Raw genomic sequence first — 16226 nt, 5'->3', positions numbered from 1 at the left:
ACTTGTAGTAATTTGTATTATATGCTATGTTTGCTGTGGACAATGCATACCTAATCTCCTTACAATGTTTAAACTGAAAAGAGTTAATTTTAGTCCAGTACGGTTTGAGAGTCATTGGTCAAAGGGTGGAGTGTAATGCTATCTCTATTTAAACACTGGATCCATCTTGACGACTGACTCAATTTTCTGCTTAGCTTCAAATGCCATCACATTGGGGGTGCAGGTATTTTTCGTGCACAGCTTGTTAACGTGTTTTTGCTTTTTCTCACCAAGAACGGGAACATGAGATGGGAGGAGTAAAAGAGATAAGGATGTACCAGGCTGATAATGTTTATGGTAGAGCAGAGTACAGCTCGGTTTTCTAATTACACCTTGGGATCTGGCCAGTCTCTAGTGTGCTCTTTCAACACTGACCTACTCAACGGGAAGGAAGTTTCTAGAACCTTCCTCTTAAGTTTGTTTAAAGTATATAAGGTAGAAAAGCTTGACAACCGGGAGAAGAAGGAACTCATCTGGGAGTGGATGTATTGCCCAGAAAATAATCTCATTGAGGGAGGTCTCCATCTTGCTTTAGTTTGTCCAGGGCTCCACAACCTGAAGTTGGCAGACAAGGGATGATGTCGGAGTCAAGCCCCATGGTGATGCATTTTGAATTCTTATTTTTAGCTTTGCGGTGTGCATGCATAAATACTTAGGGGGTCATTCTGACCCTGGCGGTCATGGACCGCCAGGGTCACGAATGACGGAAGCACCGCCAACAGGCTGGCGGTGCTTCAATCGTCATTCTGACCGCGGCGGTACAGCCACGGTCGCCCAACCGGGTCCGGCGGTTCTCCGCCGGTTTTGCCCCGGCTGGGAGAATCCGCCATGGCAGCGCTGCAAGCAGCGCTGCCATGGGGATTCTGACCCCCTCACCGCCAGCCTGTTTCTGGCGGTTTTCACCGCCAGGAAGAGGCTGGCGGTAACGGGTGTCTTGGGGCCCCTGGGGGCCCCTGCACCGCCCATGCCACTGGCATGGGCAGTGCAGGGGTCCCCTAACAGGGCTCCGGCCAGCTTTTCACTGTCTGCCTAGCAGACAGTGAAAAGCGCGACGGGTGCAACTGCACCCGCCGCACGGCCGCAACACCGCCGGCTCCATTCGGAGCCGGCTCCTGTGTTGCAGCCCTCATTCCCGCTGGGCCGGCGGGCGCTAACATGGTTAGCGCCCGCCAGCCCAGCGGGAATGTCGGAATGGGGGCAGCGCTATTTTGGCCGTGTGGCGGCCAAATGGCGGTTCCCGCCTGGCGGGCGGCTACTGCCGCCCGCCAGACTTGGAATGACCCCCTTAGTCACCATTATATATATTATATTCATTGTAATATATTATTATTCTTCTGCTACAGTGATTATTTTGAGAATTGCATGTATGTTGCTGCATTTGAAATTAAAGCTCACCTTATTCTTTTTGTTTATGAAACTTGGGAAGTGCCTTAATAAATTCATTACTCAGAAAAAGAGAGCTGCATTCTTTGCACTTGTTTCACTTTGTTCCCTCTCGGTCTGAAGTAAAGCAGAACAACAGCTCAGTGAGGACGGCCATGCTTGCTAGTGTGGATTGACATTATATTCAGTCAAATTTAAATCCCTAATAACAACCAACTTAAAATGGAACATTCTCTTTGTACCTCCCCCAACTCTGCTGAATCCCTGCATGGCGGACTTTGAACTGCTTACCCCCCCAACATTGCTGAGTGCCTGTGCCCTCTACTAGAGTTTACAAAAACAGGAATTATTAGTCATAACCTGCCTCCCTATCCCCCATTGTCTTATTGTATATATCATTGTCAATCCATTGGCCCACATGCCATCCGGTCTTTCCCCAGCCATGTATGGGGTTTCCTCTCAGTTCTCCAATATGCCTAGTGTCTGGCCTCAGTGCAAGTTTTGTGTTCCTGTCTGCAGCCAAAGACGTCAGCCCAGGGCATCAAACCAGTCCACTGGAGGCCCCTGAAATCACACCCTGCAAATCTTTCTTCTGTGGTTATTGTTGGGTCAATACCTCCTCCTAAGCTGTGACTCCCAGATCTGGACCTCTTCTGTCAGTGCGCTGTTGGCACAAGCGATTCTGAGTTCTTTTCACCCCTGCTGGTCTACAGTCCTCAATCCAATTCCAGACCTCTTCTGTGGATCCAAAATGCTACTTTTTCCCTCTGCCACCACTCTTAATTTGTCTGGGAACAGCATTCAATATTTAAGGCTGGGTTTTCTCAATATCCTCTTCACTTCAAACTGCAGTCGAGCCGTTGGACCCTTAGAGTAAAACATCCAAGTAGTCATTACAATATATTGTTTTATCTTGATATTTTTTTGTCAATATTTTGTCCAAACACCTTTTGGAGTTCACCCTGACAGGGATTGTGGCTGTTGCTTGAGCAGAGTTAACACCCCACTCAAACAGCAGCTTAAATTCTCACTCTCCTTCACTCACTCCCTCACACTCATGTTCACTTCATTCATCCTCATGCACACTCTCTTACTCTCAATACTTATCAGTTACTTTCACTCTTACTGACTTTCTCAAACACACTAATACATTCATTCTCAATCTATCTCATTCACTTTCAATCACCCATAAACACACTCATAAATACAGACATGCATAGAGAATCAACATTATTTTTACTTACACTGGCCCTTTTATTGCAGCTCAGAAGCTTCACAGCAGCAGCAGAGCTCAGAACCAACAAGCCATGATTACTAAGAAGGAGCCTGAAAGAGCAGCAGGGCCAAGATTAAAAAGGTTAAGACCTACTTCAATCAATCTCTGAGATTCTTGATAGGAATCGAAGCACAGCCCTTTAAGAAGCTGGGGTAGTACACGGAATCCTGCCCCTGCTGCTCTGTCTGGCTCCTCAATTACTTCAGGGATGCACTGATGTGCACCCTGACAGCCTCAGTTTACCAGCTATTTTGTGCTGTCTGAGGTATGCACGGTCTGCCTGCTAAATAAAATAGGTTGTGACTATGTGAAAGGATAGTAGTTGAATTACACCTGTCAGACATGCCCAAACAAGACATTCATATAAAGTGTGCCATGTTTTCAAACAGAGATCAGTCGATGAATTGTGCTCCAGCACCTGCAGCCCTCTTTTCCTTTTGTCACTAGGCAGATAAGGGAGTGAGGGCTGACCTGAGCTTTGCCAGTGTTCATGAAAAAAGGAAATATTGTTTACACATATACTGCTCAGTAAAATAATTGGCAGCTGTGGGCAGAGGCAAGGGTCAGTAAGCGGTGGCTCACATAAGGCCAGACTGAGGCCTGAAGCCCCTGCTTAGGAGCTGCCACTGCCAATGGCGCAGAGTGATGAGGGCATACCAAATATGAAAGCAAATGGATATTAGGAAGTGGTGTGGGAAACCTGCAGAGGAAATTTGACCTCTTAAATGTACCTATGAATTTCAGATCTTTCTACACTGAGAATACTTTGGAAATAAATGTCTAGGCTCTGTTGTTATGCTATCATGCCAACTATTTGTTTTTAGGAGGCTGCAATGGAAATTTCACTTTTATCCACTATTCAAAAAAAATCATACCAGCTTTGGGATTTGCTAGTTGGTAATTTAGAAACAAAATAATTTGCGATGCTCAGACAAATTCCTACAGTATTAAAGCGGGGGCTGGGTCGGCATAGGAACATTAGAATGAGGCATTGGCCTAATTATGAAGACGCCTCTAGTCTCTTGATGCTCACAATATGCCCTCAGATTACTGTATGTCTTTCATTAGCCTGCTGTAGTAGTGTTGCTGCAATTCAAAGATTACAAGAGGCCCTGAAGGGCATGTAATACTGTTGATATTTGCTGTCAAGAGTTGTGCTCTACCACCTTGAGGTTTCTTGCTTCTCTTCTAGACTGCTGCCCGAGCAGCACTACACAAATGGAGAACACAGGCCCCAGTGCTGGAAAATGAATACTATAGCATGCATGACTACACACCCCTTTACTTTTGATATACTTATTCATATTGGCCTACTGTCATGATTTGTACAGATATTTTACAGTATTCATGTAAAATTGTATTTTCGGTTGCCTTTTTTTTGTGACATTGGCTTGGGGGTTAATTGAATCATATGCATTTTATTCCATAAATATCTAGCCAGGTGAATTCTAGGTGAAAATCGCAATTATATATTCTACTATATAGAATGAGATAGCTGCACTGCTGTTGGGTATTTGTGAACTTATGTGATTACAAGCTCATGTTTTAATTTGCCAGACATCACAATATTAGTAATTATTATAATTGGCATATTTATTAGTTAACTTTTTGGTGATCAATAACCCTGTGTTTTCTTTTTTTTCTTCTTTTCTTTTCACTAATGTCTGTGTCGCTTGTATTTATTTACATAGCCGAATGACAGGCATGAAAATTGAAATGTCCTGATGATCCCTATATTCGGCAAGGATCGAAACTTCATTGACCCAGCTCACTGGCCGTGTATGTATATGTAATTTGACAGTGCTGGTCTGTGGTTTTGTATGTTGTGACAAAGTTGTATGATGGAACCATGCATGCCATTACTACGTATGCCTTTACAACACCTCCAATACAGCCCATATGCCTTTACCACACATGCTTTTACCTCGCATAATTTTACCATGCATATGCCTTTACCATACAAGTGTTTCCAAAGAAAATGTAAGCATTTTGTGGGTAATATAGGGTAATAGGATATAGGTAACCCCTAAACGCTACCCACCCTAAAACCTAAAAATACCCCTTCCACCAAAATACCCTTACCCACCCTAAGACCTAAAAATACCCTTGCTGTCCAAATATCTCTACCCACACTAAAACCTAAAATTGCCCTTGCCACCCAAATTCCCCTACCCATCCTAAAACCTAAAAGTGCCCTGGCCACCCATATAACCCTACCCACACCAAATCAAGTCCAAAGTTGTCCTTCACTTATCTAGGTCACTCCAAAAGACAAGGAAGACCCATAAATAATCTGCCAGGAGAGGCCAGAAACCCTATGACCACCTGTGCATGCCAGCAATACCTGAAATCACATTAACTGAACAAATAAATACGTGGGGCACCTGTCTCACCTACCCTAACCTGTATAAGGTTGAGGGTAAGACTAAAGGTTAGAATAAAGGCAGGTGTAATGACAAAATTAGGGCTAGTGAGGAGAAATCACCCCACTCAGGTTGCTTTAGTACCGTTTATTCATGTTATAATTGAAATGAAAAATACACTCTTACTTTATTGTTTTAGTTAATTAAAACCATAACAATTTATACAAATGCATGGAATAAAATTAGAACAGAACCATCTAAACTTAAAAAGTCAGAAAGCAGAGATACCATCCAAAAATAAATGAAAAATACATTTCCTTTATTTTAAGTTTGTTCTAATCACTTTTTCATAGATGTATTATCTTTTTTTTGCATTAGTCATTATTATGTTGATTTTGGCCAGGACAGGGGAAAGCGAGGCTGAGCCCAATCCTTTAATGGGCTTTTCTTTCGTCTACTTTCCTCCTGTTGTTACTGTGCCAGAGCTCAATACTGTAGCCATTTCTTTGGTCTTTTCAGTGAATGTTTCTGGTGCCCACAGGGTGATTATTACTTGAACTTGAATGTGGTAGTGGTGGGTGATGAAGATGTAGGTTGTGCTTAATTGTTGTGCACATGGCATAGACCAGTAAGCTATTTACATTTACTGACAATCTTAAGTACCCTTACTTTACCTACATACAGGAGAGCTTTGTATGGTCAAATTATGTAGCCTTCTGATTGTCACCTTTGGAATATGACAGGATGTATAAAGCATGTCATAAAAAGATTTACAAGAAACATATGCAACACAGTGCAAAGCTGCACTGTATTGCAAAAAAGGAAGAGAGCAGTGTTGCATCATATCTGCCAACAATTGGCTCTGTTTTCCTCTCTCCCTGTGCTGGCGTAATTTAGGCTGTCATGTACCAACAACAACATCCTTGTGCCATAGTGTGTGTGTGTGTGTTCTGTTAGGAATAGCTTCATACTGGAAGGGCACCATTCCAGTACAAAAACTATCCTTTTACACTGTTCCTGCTTTGTAAGTGTGCTGTGCAATGACCACACGTGCATTCTCTTTGTCATGCCTGCCGAGATGAGGCATAATATTTTGGTGAAATTCCCTGTCCCCGAATAGTTGTAGATAGGGATTTAGGCCAAAACCCATTGGTAGTTGCATGAGAACACTCATGCCCTACACAATGACCACCCCTTTGACACAAAGTAACGCAAAGCAACTGATTATTTTAGGGTCCTATCTAACACAATTCTCGGACAGTAAATCTTAGAATAACACTTGCGTCAGCTTTGTGTTACAAACAGAAACCCAGTGCAAAGTGTTAGTAAATATGGCCAGGGAGTTTAGATTCATACAATAGTCTCCATGGCTAAGGACCTCATTTGCAAGAATGTGACTCATCAGCCCGATGCATCAGATTTCTTGCACTTGCTATAATCCCCCAACAATGCCATGGATGCACTGTATTTACAATACAGAGCTCCATTGTACAGGTTGTCACGGATGCATCAGAAATTCTAATGCACCTATTGGCACTAAACTCACACATTGCTTGACCAGCATCAAAAAATGACGCTACTCCAGCAATGTGAAGAGACCCCCACAGAGAAAAGCCCTGCATCAATTTTATGATGCAGTGAGTTGATGCAGTGAAATGTTGCAAATTTCACTGTGTCAGTTCTGATTTTCCCATGGTAACGCGTACCCTGCATACATTATACCTGATGCACGTAAAATGTGACGCAAGGGTTTACAAACTGACGCATTGGGCCCAGCATGTCAGTTTGTATTTCTGGAGCAGAGTAAACCACTGCTAACGTCATCGCTGCATGAAAAACAAATGATACAATGGTGGCACAAAGGTCCTGTAAATAGGGCCCTAAGGGGCATATATATACTCCATTTGCGCCAAATTTGCATAATTTTGTTTTACGTACAGTTGTTGCAAAACTAACTCCATATTTATATTGTGACGCTAGACAAGTCGAACATCAAAATATTGGAGTTTGCATCATTCTTTAGATGTGTGAACCTACTTTGCGTCAATGAGATTCAAGGTAGGCGTTCCCATCTAAAAAAAAATGGTCCTTACCCCATAGCCCCATATTTATCCCCCGTGCTAAAATGATCCACGGGTGGGAGGAGGGAACACATAATGGTGCAAAATTTGCTTTGCACCATTATTTAACGCCTGGTTCGGGCCAGGTGTTAGGTGAGCTGTGGACCAATTTCCTTGGTTGAACACCATGGAATGAGTCCACAGGTGCCCTCCACAAGCCCCAGGAACACCTACACCCACACCAGAGGGACACCAGAGGATGGGGGACCCCATCCCAGGTAAGTATAAGTAAGTATTTTATTTTTTCAATTAAGGTGCCTTTGGGCCCTATTTGGGGCCCCCTGCATGTCACATGGAGCAATGGCCATGCCCAGAGGATACTGGTCCCCTGTGCTGGCGTTGGGGTGGTGGGCATGACTCCTGCCTTTTCTAAGACAGTAGTCAAGTGGTATGTATGGTTTTGCATCAGAAAATGAAGCGAGGCTGGTTAGAGGCATTTTGCCTCCAACCAGCCTAGCAACATTTTTTGGTGCAAAACCACATTCTCCCATACTGCCACCCCCACCCGGCTAATGTCATTTTCTTTTTACGCTAGCCCACCCTTTGGGCCAGCTTACGGCATTCCATAAATTTGCGTTTGCGCAGTTTTGCGTCAGAAAGTATAAGTATGTGCCTAAGTATTTCAGCCATTAGGGAGACTGCAGAGATCATTCAAATAGATATTTTTTGCAGCTCATAATCTAAATAAAAAAGATATTCCATTCATGCATTATTGTGTAAATAGGGTAGTTTGTGCTCTGGTAAGGGATGGCGAATATTTCATGTGATGCAGGTAACGTATACTTGAACTTTTACATAAAGGAATGAAGAACAAGGAACTATTGCAAGCAGTGTACTTATACACTGGAAATATTCTCATCTTGTCCAATGTATTAATCTTTAATAAAAACATCAGCAATGGGGCGTGACCTGCTGGTGCATTGCATACAACGCACTGCAGTGAGCTCCGGACCTCCGATGCCCCAATTTTACATTAATCATCAGTACTGGGTCATCTACTAGCCTTTCCTGGTGCTCACCTGAAGCACCGGAGCTCCCTGACCTATGCAAGGTGCCTGTTTGGATCCAACACACCATGGAAGAGCAGCCTGACCAGCAGCATGTCTCAGGCGCAGGCAGTGGACCTTGGAGCCTCCATCGTGCCTGCCTCACAGTCACAGTTTGCATGAGGTAGAGATCGCAGCAACCCATCTCAATGCCACCCACCTGACCCACGGAGGGGCTGGTATAGACAGAGCACCCCCTCTTCCTGCCACACACAACCCATCTGCAGCAGAAAATACCATGACAGCCTGCAGCCCTCTAGGGCCTTGCACACTGAACATCTGAGAAAACCTGGTGAGTCAACCGCCTGGGCTATCTGGGCCATTGCAACACCTCTATACCCCCTGCTGGCAATACCGTCCTTCCACATTGGGGCCTACATTACTGTCACATGCCTTCTGAGCTGTTATGAGGCACTAGACATGGATACTGAGGTATTATAAAATTAGCTCTACTGCAACAAATGCAGCCTTACAGTGGCCCTGAGGCGAGTGGACATCAGTTTGCTTTGGGGTCCTCGGCCTGTGAAGCACCGGAAGCCTCCCTTGGTGAAGCATGACTCCCTGGCTTCAGCTGCCTCTGGTAGCAAGGGACCCCCCTACCTCCTTGGATAAATGCCTCTAGACTCAGTGTGGGCCACAAGTGACCAGGATCTCCAAAACTAGTGTGTTTGCCACCACAGTTAACAACTTCACTACCATCTGCATCCAAAAAGGAATTCAAGCCAGACCCAACAGCAGTGCCCACCAGGGATGAGCCCATCTACCTGCTTCACCTTTATTGGGCCACACGTATCTACTTATTGCCCTCGGCAGTCCAGACTCAGCTGTGATCATATACTTGGGGAGAACCTGAGCTTCTGAACCTTGGCCTCTCCACCTTAGAAGGTGCCCTTGGACTCAGCTAAAGGCACTCTAACAAGGACGCCCATCCCCACACGTCTGAACTTCTCCTCACGGCCAATTGAGTCCCCCCCAGCTGGTGACATCCTCAAAACTTCCCACAGTGCACCAGACAAGGTTGCCTAGGTGGACAGGCACTAAAGCCTGGCCCCTCAGAAACTGTACCTCGCTGGACCTGGACATTGTGGAGTTGTATTGCCCTGGAGACCATGGGCCCTACCTGGACTCTTTGCCTCTGGGGGAGGGAGGACACCCAGGCCACGCCCAGCTGCAAAACCCCAAAGGCGAAATCAGAGATCACAACAAGAGCTCTCTCCCTCACAAATCTCTGGAACTAACCGCCCAATCAGAACATGGATCCTCAAATGGACTCAGTAATAGCATCACTGGGTTTCTCTCATGCAGCGCCCCTCCCCCAGGCCTATATAGACAACTTTGTTCAGAAAGTGCGAGCAGAGATAAGCTCTCTTAAGACTAAGTTAAAATGTTCCCTCCATGAGGTGAGGCGGGATGTAGATGGAGTGGGCAAGAGAATAAATGACATTGAGCAGGTCATGGATACACGGACAGAGGAGCTGTAAGAACTATCCCGTTGGGTGGCAACATTTAAAAAAGAACAACTTGACCTTTAATATAAACACAAAGATTTGGAAAACTGAGGCTGGAGAAAGTCGTGCAGTCCCTAAAGGCAAGGAGGGCTCAGAAATCATGCCCTTCATGGCCAACATGCTGCACATCATCTGCGGAGATTTGGACACCCCCGGCCTATGCTCGACAGAGCACACAGGGTAGCGGGCATCTCCAGACATCGTGAACTGCCTCCTGGCATCCTTGCTTGAGTGCACTTCTTCATCGAAAAGGAGGATATTTTATAACCTGCACAAAAAAACACAGATCTGGTTGATAAAGGACACACCATCCAGCTGTTCCAGGACCTTGCCCCATCCACCTTGAGAAGACAGAGGGACTTTCACTCCATTGCTTCTAGACTCTGTGAACCTAACATCCCCTGTTACTGGGGATACCCTTTCGCCATCTTCTTTGAGTGGGTGGTTAAAGAGAGAACATTGAGATCCCTGAGCAAGGCCCAACTCTTCCTGGGTCTGCAATCAGCAAAGCCAGTAGTCTACCAGGCACCTCGGCACTCCAAAGAGAAGGAATCTCCACCCCTTGTGTTCTACAGTTGACCCACACTCAACATCTAAATGAGCAAGAGATCACCAGACAATATCCCCTGACTCTGCAGCTTCCACTTGATCCTCCCTGGGAATCCTCTCACCGCTGGGCTCCCCAGTCTTGTCTCATTCCCTGCCTCACCATACCGTCTGAAATCATGCTCCCTTTGTGGGCTAAATGGCCCCCACTGTAACACTGCACTGATTACACAAGTGGCTTGTGGTTGCACCCATGTACTTGGTCTGGCTCCAGATTGCCGGGAACTTCCTAATCAGTAAAGCTGTAATAACTGTTGTGGGATCATCCTCACACCCCAAACTATATGAGCCTCAGAGGTATGCCGAGCATTACTCCTCCAGGTTGAGAAAGGCTTGCCCATGGACAGCCCATCCCCACTCTCCAGATCATTATGGAGTGACACCCTTGAGATGGCTGACACCGAAGAGCGTCGTCGAGTCACACATATGGATACAGTTTCGGCCCTGTTGGCCCAATGTTTGTTTTCTCCCTTCCAGGCACACGTACTGGTACAGGTCTCTCAATGCTCTGGTGTGGGTTCGCCTCACCACTCAAGCAGACCCCACACCCAGGATCATGTAAAACTCCCAACGACCCAAAAGGTCTGCTTACATCAAACAATGCTTCAACCCACCGCCAGCCCCTTTTAACATGCACAGGACCCCATCAGCAGTTTAGAGTACACAAGCTTACCCTGAGACCACATCATGCCCACCCCCCTTGAGATGAAGGGCCAGATGTAGCAAAGCTTTAGCGACTCGCAAACAGCGAAAATTGCAGTTTGCGAGTCGCTAAAGCCACTTTGCTATGTGAAATGCATTTTGCGAGTCGGAACCGACTCGCAAAATGCATTTCCGAGTCGCAAATAGGAAGGGGTGTTCCCTTCCTATTTGCGAGTCGCACTGGTATGCAATTTCATTTGCGACCACGATTGCGGTCGCAAATGAAAGTGCAGTTACCATCCACTTGAAGTGGATGGTAACCCAATCGCAAACGGGAAGGGGTCCCCATGGGACCCCTTCCCCTTTGTGTCTGGCATAAAAAATAATTTTTCAGAGCAGGCAGTGGTCCAATGGACCACTACCTGCCCTGAAAAATACCGAAACAAAAGGTTTCGGTTTATTTTTCAAAGTGCAGCTTGTTTTCCTTTAAGGAAAACGGGTTGCACTTTGAAAAAAAAAACTGCTTTATTTAAAAGCAGTCACAGACATGGAGGTCTGCTGACTACAGCAGGCCTCCATCCCCGTGAGTGCCCTGAATCGCAATCGCAATATTAATGAGGTGGGTCTTTGCGACCCCATAGCGACTCGCAGAAGGTGTCTGAGACACCTTTCTGCATCCCAAATTGCGACTTGCAGGGCTGCCCTTTCTCTCCCCTCCTTTTTGCCCTCATGGTGGAGCCTCTGCCAGCCGCCGTTCGGCAGACGTAGGACGTAGTGGGGATCCACTTTGATTAACACTCACATAAGATTGCCTCATTCGCTGATGACCTTTTATTGACCCTTACAAAACCGCATAGATCCTTACCAGCGCTGGTCTGTCCCCTCCGAGCCTTTGAGGATGTCTCAGGCTTCAAGATTAACCTGACCAAATCTACGGCCCTAAACCTAACCATCACTTCAGATATCCTGCCTTCACTCCAATCCTGCTCCAATATGCCCACCACCACATCCAAGTCTAAGGCTTATCCCCACACTGTTGTTTTAGTCAATCACCAATTGGTTGGCTTGTTGGAAGTCCGTGCTTGAGGTCCTTTGTCGGTGGAAACCCCTATAGCTATATTGTTATATGCTGTAAACATGATTCTTCTACCCAAAATACTACACATCTTCCAGGCTATCCCAATGCCCATTCCTCGGGATGAGATTTTGCACTTCCAAAAGGACATACACTCCGCCATATAAGGTGAAATGGCCTTGCTTCTCCAACACCATTCTGATGCTGCACTGAGACCGGGGTTGAGTGAGATGCACTAATCTTCTTGAATATTACTGGGTGGCGCACCTCCACCTCATCTCAGAGTGGGTACACATACAAATTACAAACATTGGTTCCATATGGACCGTGCTGTGGCTTGCCGTCCACTCTGGGACCTGCCATGGCTTCCTAGATGGGCGAGACCCTGCAGCACATACATAGCTACCCTCACTAAAGCTGTCCTTGACATGGGATGTGCTCACACAGAGAAGAGGCCTATCCACCTTCCCATCCCTCAATATGCCATTGGTATGGAATCCCAACTTCTTCCCCAGCGTTACAGCCCAACTCATATTACCACTGGTGCAGAGCATATTGCCACAAACAACATGACTTATTCAAGGCTGACTCTTTGAAGACTTTAGAGCAATGCCAATGGGAGTTTAACCTGCCTGATGCAACAAGGCTGCAATACTATTAACTTCACCACTGGGCCCTCCTGCCATGGAACAAGCATGGAGCCATGTAGAAACCAACAGCTTTCGAGACCCTAGTCAGGTCAGACACTGGATCCAGAGAACTCATTTCCCGCACCTACCAAGTCCTCTAACACTCAGGCTCTAGCCCCCACACTATTATCAGACCAATTGGCATTCAGACCTAGGTGAAGAACTACCCACAAGGCAATGGGAACACCTGTGGACTGAAATCCCCAGAAATTGTAAAAGCATAATGCAAAAAAACAGCATGCAAAGTCATGATGCGATGGTGTCCGACTCAAAATCACTTCCACAGAATATTTCCCTCCACCTCTCCTTCATACTGGTGCTGTACTTTGGCCCCCAGAGACTTTCTGCATATCTGGTAGCCCTGCTCTTTCATCAACACCTTCTGGAAAGAAATTCTTAGCCATATTAAAGGAACCCTAGGATACACACTCCCAGAACCCCAAACAGTGTCTTTGTTGGGTATTTGACCTGTGCGCCCTGCAAAGGATGACACACATGGAATGTTAATTATCCTTCCAAATGTTTGGAACTGCCAAACAAATCATTGCACTTTATTTGAAGCAAACTATCCCCCTCATATCTCTAAGGTTTACACGCCTATGGCAAGTCGCCACCATGGAAGATTGTCATACTCAGAGGGGAAATTTGGCTGAATCTGGCACCACTCCTACACTATTTCTACATGCTAGAACATGCATGCTTCATCCCCACGATTCAAGGCACTCCAACCTTTCGGCATGCACTACCCCCCCCCCGGACTAAAAACATAATGACACACCTCCGTCCCCTTACATCACAACCCCTACCAATACTGCCTGGTCTCCCATAGCTTCAACGGCGACCTAGCCACCGGCCTATAAGACTTAGATATTTTACTCTATTTAATGTGCCCCTGTTTGTATTTGTGTAGTTAATTTAATCCCCATAGTATTGTTCACCAGAGGCCTGCCTTGTATAAATGACACACCAGAAAAGGGCCCTGGACTACTGGCCTCAGTATACCCTGCAAGGAGGTCACACAAAGTTTTACCGCACTCAGAGGCGCTTGCATGAAGACTGCTTCATACTCCTGCAGTGCAGGACCCAGGAGGGGGGGTTGCGGACTACTGGCCCTAGTATACCCTGAAAGGAGGTCACACACAGCTCTACTGTGCCTGGAGGCACTTGTATAAATGCCGCTTTTTGCTCCCACAGCCAGGGATATTTTGCTCACCAGGAGGGAGGCCACGGATTACTGGCCCAAGTATATCATGTAAAGAGGTCACACACAGCTCTACCATGCCCGGAGGTGCTTGCATAAAGGCTGCTTCATGCTCCAGCAGTGTGGGATGCTTTGATTCACCAGGACTGGGCCAGTGGACTACTGGACCCAGTGTACCCTGCATAGAGGTCACACACAGCTGTACCATGCCCAGAGGTGCTTGCATAAAGGCTGCTTCATTCTCCTGCAGCTTGGGACACATGTAGGACATGCTTGGGTGTATGCCCAGATAAAGACTGGGCCAAGAACGGGCCCATCTGTGCCCATCAGCGCCCAACAGAGGCCAGACCGGGCCCTTTCTCTTGGTTCAACATTTGTTAAAAATTGGTAAAAAGGTCATTGCCGTTTATATTCTCCCTCATGAAAACTATCCTGCTAGTCAGGGGAATGCAAAATGGGTGAGAGAAACTTACGACAGGCACAGTGGTGAAGGATACAAAGCCTGGGGGGTAGGTACCTCCAACACTAACTATATTAAAAAATGCTATAGTGCTAGTAAATAATGAAGTAATTAATGTAGAAGAATGACTGGCCATGACTGAGACAGCTTTGAGTACTGTTATAAAGGGGGCCAAGGACAGGATTACGGTCATAGGGGGCAAATGAAGCGGACCAAGTGACACAGGTGACAAAACACAAATGGTAGTTAACGCTTCTACACAATCGCCATGTGTCCCAAATACCATGCTAGATATATCCATACTTTCATGTAGCAATGAACTAACCCCCCTCAGGAAAGAAAAGCAGGCAACCAATGGTACCCATGACAGTCAGACTGAAAAACACTGGTAATACTGCCAAATCAAGTAATAAGAGCAAGAAAACACAAGGAATGGACAGCAAGCACATTTTAAATTATACTAAAAACATAGAGGGGATCTTTAAAAAGGTGCATGCAAAAATGGACACTAGCAAAAGAAATCTTTTGTCAGAAAAAAATAATACAAGCCCAAAGTAGGTCTACTAGAAAAAGCTGTAAAGGACATTTAGGGGGTCATTCTGACCCTGGCGGTCACCGACCGCCAGGGCCAACGACAGCGGAAGCTCCGCCAACAGGCTGGCGGTGCTTCCTGGGCCATTCTGACCGCGGCGGTAAAGCCGCGGTCAGAAAAGGGGAACCAGCGGTTTCCCGCCGGTTTTCCCCTGGCCCAGGGAATCCTTGCAGTGCCACCATGGGGATTCCGACCCCCTTCCCGCCATCCCGTTCCTGGCGGTTTTTAAAACCAGGAACAGGATGGCGGGAACGGGTGTCGTGGGGCCCCTGGGGGCCCCTGTACTGCCCATGCCACTGGCCACTGGCATGGGCAGTGCAGGGGCCCCCTAACAGGGCCCCATAATGATTTTCACTGCACCCGTCGCACCCCAGCAACTCCGCTGGCTCCATTCAGAGCCGGCTTCATAGTTGCTGGGTCTTTCCCGCTGGGCCAGCGGGCGGCCTTTTGGCGGTCGCCCGCCCGCCCAGCGGAAAAGTCAGAATGACCGCCTCGGTCATTTGACTGCGGTGCGGTCTTTTGGCGGTCTCCGCCCGGCGGGCGGTGCCCGCCGCCCGACGGGGTCGGAATGACCCCCTTAGGGCCTGATTACCACCTTGGGGGAGGGGATTACTCCATCCTAAATGTGACAAATATTCCGTCCACCATATTACAAGTTCCATAGGATATAATGGAACTTGTAATATGGTGGGCAGGCAGGATATCGGTCACATTTGGGATGAGTAATCCCCTCCGCTAAGGTTGTAGTCAGCTCCTTAGACTTTCGTAAGAGTAGTGAAAGGCCTCCATAGGCTAAAATGGGGAGACTTTCTTTTAATAAACAAAGTACCCTTAAGTGTCAGATACCTTGAATTTGATATCACATTTTTTGTTATAATAAGTCCAACAACTTACAATTGTTCGATTTAATATAACTATTTCAGGTAAAGAGTTTTAAAATTCTACCTGAAAGTTGCCAACTTCAGATCTGTAATGCCCTTCTCCAATTGGCCAGCCTCTGGCAGCCTGGCCAGGCTGCTTGATGAGGTGTGAAGTGGCCTGGGCTAAACACAAAGGATGTGCCTGGGCGAGGAGACCTGCCTCAGCAGATGGGGAAACAGGATGGGGGAAAAGTAGCCAAACTGGACTTCAAAGGAAGGGAGGGACATTTGGAGTAGCAGAGCAGCTCCCTCACATCATGCAACCCCAGACAATTAGAAGCCATCTTGATTAGATTAGGAGAGGGT

General features: G+C 46.6%; 1 long non-coding RNA gene across 1 annotated transcript in view; it reads left to right on the top strand.

The window, feature by feature from the left end:
* The window catches only part of LOC138294207 (uncharacterized), a 220508-nt gene that overhangs the window by 134221 nt on the left and 70061 nt on the right, over positions 1-16226 (top strand). The window contains exon 2 of the long non-coding RNA XR_011203269.1: positions 4390-4477. This is a non-coding gene — a long non-coding RNA (uncharacterized lncRNA). The remainder of the gene's footprint in view (positions 1-4389; positions 4478-16226) is intronic.

This window comes from Pleurodeles waltl, chromosome 4_2 (assembly GCF_031143425.1).
Source record: "Pleurodeles waltl isolate 20211129_DDA chromosome 4_2, aPleWal1.hap1.20221129, whole genome shotgun sequence".
NCBI lineage: Eukaryota > Metazoa > Chordata > Amphibia > Caudata > Salamandridae > Pleurodeles > Pleurodeles waltl.
Note: the sequence above shows the minus strand (reverse complement) of the source record. Positions and strands in the feature narration are given on the sequence as shown.